This window comes from Camelus dromedarius, chromosome 10, assembly GCF_036321535.1.
Source record: "Camelus dromedarius isolate mCamDro1 chromosome 10, mCamDro1.pat, whole genome shotgun sequence".
NCBI lineage: Eukaryota > Metazoa > Chordata > Mammalia > Artiodactyla > Camelidae > Camelus > Camelus dromedarius.
Genome location: NC_087445.1, coordinates 8,206,061 through 8,219,348, shown reverse-complemented (window position 1 = coordinate 8,219,348; position 13,288 = coordinate 8,206,061). Strand labels below are relative to the sequence as shown.

At 40.6% G+C, this 13,288-nt stretch overlaps 1 long non-coding RNA gene across 1 annotated transcript in view; it reads right to left on the bottom strand.

Moving 5' to 3' along the window:
- Positions 1-13,288, bottom strand: part of LOC116151773 (uncharacterized) — a 174,693-nt gene that overhangs the window by 22,546 nt on the left and 138,859 nt on the right. The window contains exon 9 of the long non-coding RNA XR_004135277.2: positions 5,216-5,390. This is a non-coding gene — a long non-coding RNA (uncharacterized LOC116151773). The remainder of the gene's footprint in view (positions 1-5,215; positions 5,391-13,288) is intronic.

Below are 13,288 nucleotides of genomic sequence, written 5' to 3'. Positions count from 1 at the left end.
AGGAGCACCAAATCAGATGAGGAGCTAAGAGAGCCAAATGGAAAGGAGAAATGTGATGCCCTGCCCTGAGTTAAAGGTTCATCCTGCTCTCCAGAGCCTCCATACGATCCGTCAGCCATCCACGGAGGCGACTGAGATGTCAGACTAGTTCTGAAAGGGGCAATGTGGCTTTTTAAAAAGGGATTCTCCTTTTAAAATATTATATAGTATTATTCTGTGTTAAATAATATACTTGTTATTTAATAATTTAATCATACTTATTCAATAATATATTCAGCAAATGTTACTGAGTACTATTTCATTATTTGTTTATTGCAATTTATCCATTTACCAGTTGATAAACATTTCTAATTTTTGACAAGTATGAATAAAGCCTCTATGAATATTTGTGAACAGGTTTTTGTGTGGATATTTATCTTACTTTTTCTTGGGTAAATATCTAGAAGTGGGGTTGCTGGGTCGTATGGTAAGTGCACATTTAACTTGTTAATAACTGCCAACCTGTTTGCTATACCGCTGGCTCTACCGTTTTACATTCCTACGAGTGACACATGTGAGTTCCCACTGTATCCTCACCGGCACCCAGTGTTATCAGTTGCTTCTGTGTTTTTTATTTGATGGGCAATGGTATGTTGCTGTGGTTTTAATTTGTATCTCTCTGATGACTAACTATGTTGAGCATCTTTTCAAATGCTAAGTGGATAGGTGGTTTAGAACTACATTCTTCACCATTTGTCTTGAATCTTCGTTTGCTTTATAATCTTCGATAGTTTTCTGGATGAATTAAAGTTACATTTGGTGATAATTCAAGACCCAGAATGATGATATTTTCCTCCACAAAATATTCTTCTTTTTTCCCCACGAAACGCCTGAGTAGATTAGCAGTCTAGGACCAAGACTGCAGGTTTTTTGCAGGCTGGAATAAAATCTAGACTCCAGGCCTCCAGGATGTAACTTTTGAGTGTTTCAAGTCAGAAAAGGGATATTGTATTAGGGCCCCTCTGTCTCTGAAGGAGATGAATGCCAGTCCCTAAATCTTCATGCATCTGAGTCCTCAAAGCTTAGCTCTGTATCTCAGCTGCTTCTAAAGACTTGCCAAAAAGCCTCAGAGCCAAATTTCCGCCCTTGGGTTCTGGGATACAGAGTGGGTCATTTTCCAAGTTCTCAGTGAAGCTCTGCCTTTCAGTTTTCTTTCCACTATCAGTAAATCATCCTGTCCAAAAAGGCTTTGGGTCATCTCTTTAACTCTAATTGTTTCCTTGTTCTAATTCCTTAGTATCTCATTAGGTCTCTGATGCTTGTAAAAATGTATGTGTGTGTATGTGTTTCAGCTTTTTAAATCATCTTCAAGTGGAAGGCTTGGTTGGAACCATCTAGTATGCCATTTCTGGAATCTGGAATATAAGCTAATATTCTTACAGGGAGACAGAAAATAAACAAATAAACAAGTGAATAAATATTGTGTCAGGTGGTGAAAAGAGCTATAGAGAAAAATAAGGCAGAATAAAGGACATAGATATACCAGGGAGGAGGGAAACAGTTCTCAAGAAAGATCTTTCCAAAATGGTAACATCTGAGCGAGGAACCTTGAAGAGTGACAGAGGTATCTGCTCTAGGAAATTTGGGGTGCCGCTGGAACGGAGTGTGTGCCGAGAGGGAGCAGGAGATAGAACTGTGAGGTGAGAGAGGAAGCTGAGGGCAAGGTCATGGAAGGCCTTGCAGGTCAGGTTGTCTTTGGATTTTACTCTGAATGAGATGAGGAGCCATTAAAAGTTTTGAGCAAAAGAGTAACTTGATTTTACCTTCAATTTAAATAGATCATTCTCACCTCTATGTGGAGAACAGACTGCAGTAGGGGAGGAGGAAGAGAGTCCATTTGGGAAGTTTTAGAAATATTTCAGGAGAGGAGGCTGAAATACAGTGGAAGCCTAGACCAGGAAAACAGCAATGGAAGTGGCGAAAAGTGCTCGGATTTTTGATAAACAGTATTTTGAAGGTAAAGCCAATAGGATTTACTGATGGACGTGGAGTGTCAGAGGAAGACAGAAGATAAAGTTTTCGGCTGGGCAACTAGAAAGACAGAGATGGCATTTCCTGAGATGTAGAAGACTGTGCAAAGAGAAGACTGTCCATGGAGGGGTGGAGGATATCGGGGGAGAATCAAGAGTTGATTTGGGGCAGGTTAAGTTGAAGACCTCTATTAGATATTTAAGTGAAGATATGAGTAGACGGTTGACCATGAGCCCACAATTTAGAAAAGAGGACTAGAAATTTAAAATTGGAAATCATTGGTGTATAGATGCTCCCAAAGATAAGCGAGTGGGGACGCTATCACAGAGGGAGTAAATAAAAGGCAAAGACATTTAGGGCTACGTTCTGAAGTTTTTAACGCTTAGCAGTCGGTAGATAAAGAGAACCTGACCAGCCAGTGGAACAGAAAGAGAAGCAAGGGAAAGTGATGTCTCAAGCCAAATGAAGACTGTGTTTCAAGAAGGAAGCATGACCATAGTTCTTAGAGGTACAAGTAAAGCCATGAAGTAAGCAATGTCCAGGTCACTGGGCTATTTCAGTAGAATAATGAGGCTGAAGAAGTGAAAATGGTCCTTCCCTTTCTTTAAAGAATAGCCTTTATCAAGCTTAATGGAAAAGGTGCTATTTATTATGCCAACATGAGATTTACTAATTTTCCTCTGAGGCAGTTCATGTGAGCTACATTGAGAAGCCAGATGCTCAAAGATGCCTTACTTATTCTGAATAATCTCATCATTAGTTAAACTGAGGCTTTTAGTAGCCTCGGGAGAGGCACATCTTTATTTAAGAAAAAGAGGGCAAATTTTAGAAAAGTAAATCTAAGCAATAAATGGCATTTGATAATATTGACATTAGAATGGCATTTGTTCTTTTGAGCAAAACCCAAGAAAAAGAATTCTAATAAAACCCTCTTGGCAGCAGCAAATAACACCCTTGCATGGTGTTAAATTGATGGGTAGAAGGGCCTCCCCACCTTCACCATGAAAAATGTTCAGTGGTTTGTCCCTTCATTTATTTGAAATATTACTTCTTTGGCCTCAGAAATAGCTTTGTCTACTTTAGTTTCTGAATTTTTTTCATTATCTCAAATTTCTCATATTTATCTAATATTCTTATATCTTGCAATATGGGAGCAGGTGGCATTATATAATTTTTGACTTATTATACAAATTTCTTATACCAAACAAAGGTCATATTTGGAATCTTTAAGATTCATGAATACAAACAAGCTTTCATGTCTACAAATTCTCAAACATTTTCATAAACCTTATCTCTAAATTGTGTACATCTATATAATTAGTCCTCTCAGACTTTGGTTTAAACATAATTTATTTTCTTTTCTCCACAGAATTACATTTATTCTCTAAAGTTCCATACAGAATAAGAAAACAATTTACTTTCATCAAAAATGATTTCCTGATTGTCTTTCAGTTAAAATTGTTCTTTCAGTAGATACCAAGTATGGCTAAATCACTAAAGATATTTAAAATTGGGAATGGTTCCTTTCTCAAGCACACTTTGATACCCTTTAAGATCACAGAAAATCTTTTTGTCTGAGGAAAATTAAGGTGATTTAATAGCATAGATACAATTTAACACAGTGGTTAAGAATGACAGTGTTGGAATCATACCTGGATTTAAATTCCAGGTTTTCTACTATCTAATTTTAAAACCTTGAGCAAGCCACTTCAACTTTCTCAACCTCATTCTTCACCCATTAATGGAGACATAATTGCCTGCCTTGTGGGGTTATTATGATGATTTTATGAGATAATATATGAAAAGCACTTAACAGAAGGCAAGTATTGAATAAAAGATAAGTATTCATCACCATCATCATCATTATCATAACCATCATCAAAATTGAACAATCTCCAAAGCTGATTTGTTAAATATATATATAGAGAGAGAGAGAGAGAAAAAGCATCATCATTACCAAAGGTTGGAATTTGGATTCACGGGGGAGATATTTTTTCATATTAAGGCTTTAACATTAAAATACACTAAGGGGGGAAAGTCTGGATGATTCATTGCATTCTTTCTGCTGGATGCCAGGCGTTTTTACACGCACATCTCAATTAGGCCTGACAACAACCCCAGAAGGGAGGTAGTATAGGCCCATTTTACAGATGAGGAAATTGAAGCTCAGCGAAGTAAAGTGATTTGGCCAAGATCTTGCAACTGTTAACTTCCAGAATCATGACTCAACTTCAATTCATTTGATTCCAAAGCCCTGTTTCAACGAAACTTCCAAATTAGAGTCACTCTGGGAACTCTTCAAACTGGACCACTCACCCTCATCCAAACTGAGCCGGAAGCAGGAGCTTATGGGTAGCACAAGCTTTACTACTTCTCAGCTTTTATTCTCTCTTTCATCCACAATCTAATCCCAGCAAAGGAACCCCAAACTTCAGAGCGCTACTAACCAAACCACACCTGCTGCCTGCATAGCCTGACTCTGCCAGCTCTTTTCTGCACAGAGTCGTAACATTTCACAACCCTGGCCTGAGCAAATCTGATGGAGCCAGCACTGGGCTGACTGTCCCTGCAGTCCCATGAATGCCACCATGAAAGCTACCAGTCAACTAGGGCTGAGGACGTTGCCTGACTCAGCAAGGCTGGCATTTCCTCCTGCACAATTCTTTCCAGCTCGTTGGCAATGGTCTCCAGGAGTGGCTGGAGAATTCTGGTAACAGCTTGCTGGTTGGATTCCAGAGGAATAGCCCAGATTCTGCTGAAGACTCTTTAGAGGGTGAAGAAACACTGACAAAAGGAAGTTAATGATGACCACCCTGGAAACTCTGGCTACCTCCACGGATGCCTTCACAATTATTTCAAGCATCACCTTGGAACTAACTGAGACACCAGAAAGTGAAACAAACCCTGTGAATGGAAATTAAGTCATGCTGTGACCCACTTAAATAGGTGTTATGCCTCTTGCCAACGGCCTGCCAGAGACCGCACCCTGGATCCACAGCTTGGTGCCTTTGTTTTCAGCACTTTCAGATGGAAATTACACAACTGTCTCCTAATCCCCTTGCAAAACTGTGCCTTCTTCTTTCCTCACCTTCATTCTTGGTAGCTGTCTCTAACTATTCAACTAATTCATAAAGCACAACAAAGAACTGAAAAGATGACTGGCTCAAATAATTGTGGATATTGACGTGGTAGAAGTTATACTTACCAGGCAATATAAAAGCTGTGAGCCTTGAGTGTAGACATTGAGTATTTCTGCAAGCTGTGCACAATATTTGGCACACTCAGGGTGACTCATAAATGTCCTTCAGGGCCTTCCAAGCTTGAGGGCCGATCAACTTCTCCAGCTGCATTTTCTCTGTTATTTAATCCCTTGTCTAGCACTGTCCAACAGAAACATAATGGGAGTGGCTTATGTCATTTTAAAGTTTCTAGTAGCCATCTTAAAACATTAACACAAACAGGTGAAATCAATATTAATAATATACTTTAATCCAATGTATCCAAAATATTATTTCAACATGTAATCAATATAAAAAGCTCAAACTTAGATGCAGGTGGTTTGCACAGGAGCCTGAAGTATTAGCTTTGGGTTTAGGGGGACCCAGGTCCTAGTTCAGCTCTCTCAGTTATAGGAATTGCAAATCTGGATGAGTATCTTAAACTCTCTACACACCATCTGCATGATGGAGATAATAATATCTACCACCCAAGCTTGGTGAAAGAATTTACTTAGGTAATATGCAAAGCTCCTGAAAAATCATCCATAAATGTTAGTAACTATACCTTGCCACTTCACACAGTTTTGATCATTCTAGTGCAGCCATTCTCATCTAGAAAAATCTTTGGAATGGCTGCTTCATGTCAGTGGAAATTTTCCTTATTGCAATAGCCAAATAAATGGCTATAGAAAATAGTATTTCTTCCAACTCCAAAGGGCTCCCTCCCAAAACAGCCACTTAGGAACAAGAGCTGCTGAAAACTGACTGATGCCCTCCCTTCTCAGCCCATAGGAGGAACTGGCTTGTGCAGCAGCATCAGCATGAAGAAGAATCAGGGACCAGACACATCCTTTGCCAGGGGCTCCCGGTGGAGTTCTTGCAGACTGTTCTACAGTGTGCTGCAGGTGAAATTCAACTCTAAGCTCTAGTTGTGTGACTAAAAGCCTAAAGGAGAAAGAAAAAAAAAAAAAAAAAGCCTGAGAGTCCTGCCTGCTTTGAAAGACCTGGCCATAGGAAATGTATGGCTATAGCTCCAGGAGGGCCAAAGGGGAACAGAGAGGCATTTCCATTTTGTAACTTTCTTACTAGCCAAACACAGAGGAGAAGTTTTCGAATAAATGAACATGAAGAATGAAAGATCATAGCAGAAAGAAAAAAAAAAAGAATCACAAAGTTGATTGGCCATCTCTGCTCAGCAACACACCTTTAGAGGTCTTATCAGAAAATGGTACGTGCTCATAGGACCCACCTTCCTTGAAGTCACACCTTTACATCATAAGCTTATTCTGGGAACAATGTTGCTCGTCCCCACGGGGTGCTGAGCACTGCTAAGCTATCACACTGGCCACAGCACTTTGATAAGCTTTGTTGCTCAAGATCCTTGATCCTTGACTGATCAGGCTTCACCCAAAGAACTGGTGCACAAAATACAAAATTTAGAGGTCAAGGGCCTGGCTTTGACCATTAGAATTTTGGCCATGGTCATAATTAGCTTGTGATCGTGACAAACTATTCTCAAAGCCTCAGGTTCTTCTCCTATAAGCTATGGATTAATATAGACATCTACTTCATAGGATTGTTACAAGAATGCTTATAAAGTGCTTAGCGTAGTACCTGGAATATTCCAAGAAATGTTCGACGTTTTCCCACACAGCGCTAGCAGTGGGCGTGTGTCTTAGCAGTTCCCAGAAAATGAAACTAGAAAGTTGCCAAGCGATAGCAATCTACCCAACCCCAGCAAATTATACAACCAAAGCAAGATTGCAGCAGGACCACTTCCCTGGCTCCACACGATACTCCTGAAGAAGAAAAACACCTGTGACTGAAGAAGGACAGGCGGGTAGGGCTGGGAGGGCCCTTAGAGACCATTCAGTCCAAACTTTCGTTTTCCAAAGAAATGAAACCTCTGAGAGGTAAAGTAACCTGTCCCATGTCAAGAGCTAGAGGCAGGGTTGAAAAGCGAATCCAGGGTTCTTGACTCTTAATTCTGTGACCTGATAAGTTCAAGTGCTTTTGTGGTTAAACTGAGTCCTGAATCAAAAGCAAACAGAGAGCAAGTGATTATAAGAAGACGCCTTAGAGGGAAGTACCCCTGCAGGCCATCACCAGCATGGCAGTTTTGCCTAAACTCATTTGAGAAGAAGGCACCGTGTAATAAACACTTCATCAAACGCCAGTGACCATTTATGCCAAAGACCTGGGAGCAATCATAGAAATCTACACTGAGGCCTGTAACTCAAAAGGCATTCACGGCAAATGAAGAAGGTTGTGCCACATTCTCTCCAAGACAGCGCCCAACAATCTCTATTTCCTTCTGTTCACACCCTGGGGGTAATGTCCTCCCCCAGAGTGCAGACTGGATCTATCAACTTGCTCTTAACAGAGTACAGCAGAAGTGATAGGATGTCAATTCTGACATTGGGTTATAAAAAGACTGCGGCTTCCATCTTGGCACTCTCTTTTGCTCTCCCCCTGGGGGAGCCATATGCCATGTTGTAAGGGAGCCTGGGGGAGAGGACCACGTGAGTGAACTTGAAAGCAGAGCTTCTAAGGCCTGATAACAGCCATGAGAGTGAGTTTGGAAGTAGGTTTTCAGCCCCCTTCAAGTGTTGAGATGACTACAGCCCTGGCTGACAGCTCGATGGCACCCTTATGAGAGATCTCCATCAAAGGCACCCAGCTAAGCTGCTCCCAAATTCCTGACCCGCGGAAATTGTGAAATATTAAATGTTAGTCATTTTAATCTGCTAACTTTAGGAGTAATCTGTTACACAAAAGTAAATAATCAATACCAAATGCAGACAGGTGTAGATACAGCAGCTCTGAACACAGGGCTTGATGCAATGGCCCCTTAAAAAGCAAGTATCTTCACTCTCATTACAGACAGTCCAGAAAAATACCAGCTCATTTTTGGTGAGGTTCCTCCAAGGTTTTTTGAAAATCAGACAATTATATTTGTAGATGCTCTAAGTGCTACTGTCCGAGCTGTGGAAAGTGGGAAAGTCCAGCTTATTGTCATCTTCAACTGCTGGCCTAAATATTCACAAATGAATGAATGAAAGACCTTCACCAGGGTCATGGGGATATTGTATTTTAAGTATCTTCCATTATTTCCTCAGTGGTTTCCGAGTAACCCAGGCGTTATTTTTTTTCTTTCCCATGCACCCCATCTGCCCCAAAGATAAGCCAAGAGTCGTACTGTCCTAGGGAAGGAGGAGGTCAGTTGCACGTCAACAAATGTCTTTTTTTTTTTATTTCATAGCAATAAAGACTTGAAAACCAGATATTACAGAGAGAGAAAAAAATTGTTATAAATCCTGAAATCTTATTTTAAAGTAAGAATGCTTTTATGTCTGAAAATACACAGCTTTCCCCTAAGCCATGGGTAGAGTGGACTCAGAAGTAACTCAAGGAAAGTTCCTGTAAGACAGGAATAATGAAAGTTTTATGCCAAAAGGTGAAGAGAAGATTGGCCAGAGGTCAGACGCTAGGGCCCTGGCTTCCCTTCCCCATCTTCGCTTCTCCGTGGCACCTTAAGAGTGTGCAAAAGAAAACTCCAGAAAGTTTGGGAGAAGGAAAACCAGTGGCATTTGTGTCTCACTCTCAGTTTGGGATTTGAAAAGAGATTGCCTCATGCAGGGCAGCAGCACAGAGGAAGACAAAAGAGAAGTCACCCAAAATATAGAAGCTGGTCTTGCAGCCCTGTTTAGTGGTGATTTTGTTACATTTTAACCGCAGTTCACAGTGTGGTTGGCTTAGGTTTGACTGGTTTCAGGAGTGCCCCTGAGGCCCAGGTTTACAGCCTTTCTGTAACCTGTGGGAAGGATGGTTGTAGACGTGACGGATTCCCACTGCCTCCTGTCCCTGACCGACAAGGTGCTGCCCAGAACCCCCTGTTCCACCGCAGCTCCACAACACCAGGCGGCCAGTTCTGCCTCTGCTGGCGGTGCCCTCGGAGTAATTCTGCTCATTCCTCCTTTGCAGAAGTGTGTTATGATCACAGGCATATAGACCTGGGTGCTCAGCTGGGCCCTGCAGGCAGTCGTTAGCTGTCTGACCTTAGGCAATGTTCTCTGAGCCCCAATTTTTATTATTAATAACAATGACAAAATAACCATGAATAATTATAATACTTCAGGGCTTGCTTAGTGAAAATCCTTTACAAAGCATGTAATGTACGTGATCTCATTTAATTTCATATTCACCATGTGAGTGGTAGGTACTATTTTTATTCTCATGTTACAGAAAGGAAAACCTGCCCAAAGTCACACAGCTAGCAAGTAGCAGTAGGAATTGAATCTGGTTCTGGCTGACTGCAAAGCCCACGAGCTTGGTGGCCATAAAGGAGGATGGGGCAGACATCTCGAGCACCTCGAAGTGTAGGGACCCTTTGTAAGTAATTTCCCCGCTAGTCTGTGTCAACAGTTGGTCCTGAATAACATCAGCATTGATCCCTATGTGGTCAGGGTAATTCTTTTCTGCGTGTGTATATACAACTTTTAAACAAGTTTCCCATTTATTCTGACAAAAATATTGGGAACTGCAGCTATGATTCATCACTTTCCATTAGACTCCATATCGGGGCTGGGGTCACATCACTTGCAAGCTCCCCTAGATCTGGAAACAGACGCCTACTGGTAACTGCCTGCGGCAGCGTACCCTAAAACCCGTGACAGCCTGTGCAGGTTCCCAGCTGCTGAAATTAGCCTGCAGGATCCTTGTAGGCAAAGGGATTATTTTAGGACAGCACCACAGAACAGCAAGTGATCAGAACACAGCCCCTGCTACACTTCCTCTAATGTCTGAACAGCCCAAGCTCATATTTGACACTAACGCATAGATGGCTCATATAGACTGCATGCATCTATTTATTTGTTACATCAACAAACATTCATACAGTACAGTTCAGGAACTGAATGATAATAACCTTATTTTAACAAATTTTAATTATAATAAAACAAATTCTCTTCTTCACAGGACTGCACCTCGTTTTAGTTAGCAAATTCATTTATTGTCAGTGATTTTATCAGCTGCTAAATTCTTCCATTTAGAGTTAACAGTAACAGTGCTTCTTAATGGATTACTATGAGCAAACGTATGACTCAACAGCCCAGGATGGAAAAAACCTTCTCATCTACATTGTGAATATTCAAGACAGAAGGAAACTTAGAACGAACTTGTTCCACACCCTTACCTGCCCCGTGGCATAATTTATAAATCAGGAAGAAGGTTCAGAGAGTTACTATCATTTTCAAGGTCACTCAGTGGGTTAGAGGTGCAGCCAGGGGTCCTGCCTTCCAAGGCAGTGAAGTCACGTCACTTCACTGCCCCATACAGCTGGGGCAGTAACTGTGAACAGGTAACTCACTGCTCCACATTTGAGGGCTGGAACTTAGACATCATTACTCAGGTTATATTCACAGGAAGAATTCAAAATATTTATTGAGTAGAAAGTAAGATGTGTGAGGAATCCAAATTCAGGAGTAATTTATTGGCCCTTGAACATGCCAGAAACCCAGCATCTCATCTCATCTGTACAACAGTCTGTGAGATTGATGTAATTACCCCATTTCACAGTGCAAGAAATGGGCTTTGAGAGGGCACAGAGTGACCCAATTCACACAGTAAGTAATGGATCTCGGACTTGATATTGGACTTGGTGACTCCAGTCCAGGCCCTTTCTATTATTTTATGGTAACAGTTTATTAAAGTTTCCATAAGCACCCCCAAGGGGGAGACTTAAGGAGCTCCTTGGTTCTATAAATGTTGAGACATTGCACCATGTGATATTTCCAGTCCCATTTAAGGTAAAGGCACAGCATTCAGTTCATAGCCCTTTCCACTGAGGAATTATTCTTTCTTCTGGTTGATGAACTGACATTATTCAGAAAGATCTTGGGTAAAGTGTGACTGCTGGCAAGAAATACCGTGCTAAGTGGAATAATCATAAATTACAAACTCAAGCATCTTCCCTACTGCTCCCACTTGGAGAGCTTAATACCACATGGATAAATCCTCTAAGTAGCTCAGAGAAAATATAAACATCAGCTCCTGCATTTTACCCATATTGATAGCTGGTCACATGCCAAACAGGTTTGCAATCTAGTGTGCAATATTAAAATCTCTAAATCTACCATCTCTGGCTTGCATTTGATTCCCTCCAAATGCTCAAAGTATCCATCATTTATTCCGCTGCCCGCTGGGAATTTGTAACTCTTCACTAATCTCTCCTGCCTCTTACAGATCAGCTGCTTTTTTTTTTTTTTTTTTTTTGCATTTATTGTATCAGCTTGTTATGTATGCTGGAAATTTTTAAATATTTAAAGTTGTAATTTAGTCAACTACAGAGGAGCCAGAAATAGAAGTTTCGATTTAAAAATTTTTTCTTATAAGAGAGAGTTAGAAATGCACTAACTCAAAAGGGAAAAGATTGAATCTCCTGCACAAGCTTGGGGACTTGCTGGATACACTGTCCTTGTGAGGTGAACCCTGCTACCCGCTGCATGTAGAGGCAAAGGGCATATCATAGACATTGTGTCACTGCCCCTCCTTCAGAGTTTCTCCTGCCAGAGTCAACGCCCTTTTATTCCACTTTTTCTTCCTAACTTCCTATTCCCTCTGCACCCTCACTGCAGTATAGTTATGGCAGCATCGCCCTCCACTGGTACAGCTCTTAATATGACGACCAGTGACCTCTCAGTTGCTCAATCTATTGGGTATCTTTCAGTCTTTGTCATGCCTGACCTTTATGCCATACTGTTTATTGTTTCCTCCTTCCCAAAACTCTCCTCCTTTGACAAACCTCTAGCCAGGCTCACTAAGAACAAAAAAAGAGAGGACTCAAATAAACAAAATAAGAAAAGAAAGAGGAGAAATAATAACCGATACTTCAGAAATACAAAAAAATAAGAAATTACTATGAACAGTTATATGCCAACAAAAAAGCCAACCTTCCAGAAATGGACAAGTTTCTAGAAACACACAGACTGCCAAAACTGAGTCAAAAAGAAACAGATAATTTGAACTGACCAATCATTAGAAATGAAATAGTATCTGTAATTTAAAAAAAAAACAAAAACAAAAAATCCCTTCCTGCAAACAGAAGTCCAGCACCAGATGGCTTCACCAGGGAATTCTACCAAATATACAAAGAAGAGCTCATACTAATCCTTCTCAAACTCCTCCAAGAGACTGAAGAGGAGGGGACACTCCGAAAGTCATTCTATGAAGCCACCATCATCCTGATACCAAAACCAGAAAAAGACACTACAGAAAAATAATATTATAGGCCAATATCTCTGATGAATATACATGCAAAAATCCTCAACAAAATATTAGCAAACCAAATTCAACAAACATAAGAAGGCTCATACACCATGATCAAGTTGGATTCATTCCAGGGTCACAAGGATGCACTGCTGTTTTAAAACAATTAGTGTGAGTGTATGCATGTGTTTTTGTATGACTGAGCCCATTCATCGTGAGTCTAAACTTGTTAGAAACAATGTACCCAAGCAGACTAGCAAAATAATATGTAGATGTGGTCTCAGTTGTAAATAGAAAAATCTAATTCAATAAACTCTATTACCTCCCCCAAAAAAGTATGCAAATCAATGTGATACACCACATCAATGAGAGAAAAGACAAAAGCCACACGATCATCTCAATAGATGCAGGAAAATGCATTTGATAAAATTCAACATTCATTCATGATAAAAACTCTCACCAAAATGGGCATAGAGGGAACATATCCCAACTTAATAAAAGCCGTCTACTACAAACCCATAGCCAAGATAGTACTCAACTGTGAAAAGCTGAAAACCTTGCTGCTAAAATCTGGAACAAGACAAGGATGCCCACTCTCCCACTTCTACTCAACATAGTAGTACAAGTCCTGGCCAAGAAATCAGACAAGAAAAAGAAATAAAAAGTATCCAAATTGGGAGGGAAGAGGTAAAATTGTCATTGTATGCAAATGTTATGATAGGCTATATAGAAAACCCGAAAGCCTCCACACGAAAATTACTAGAACTGATCAACAAATTCAGCAAGGTAGCAGG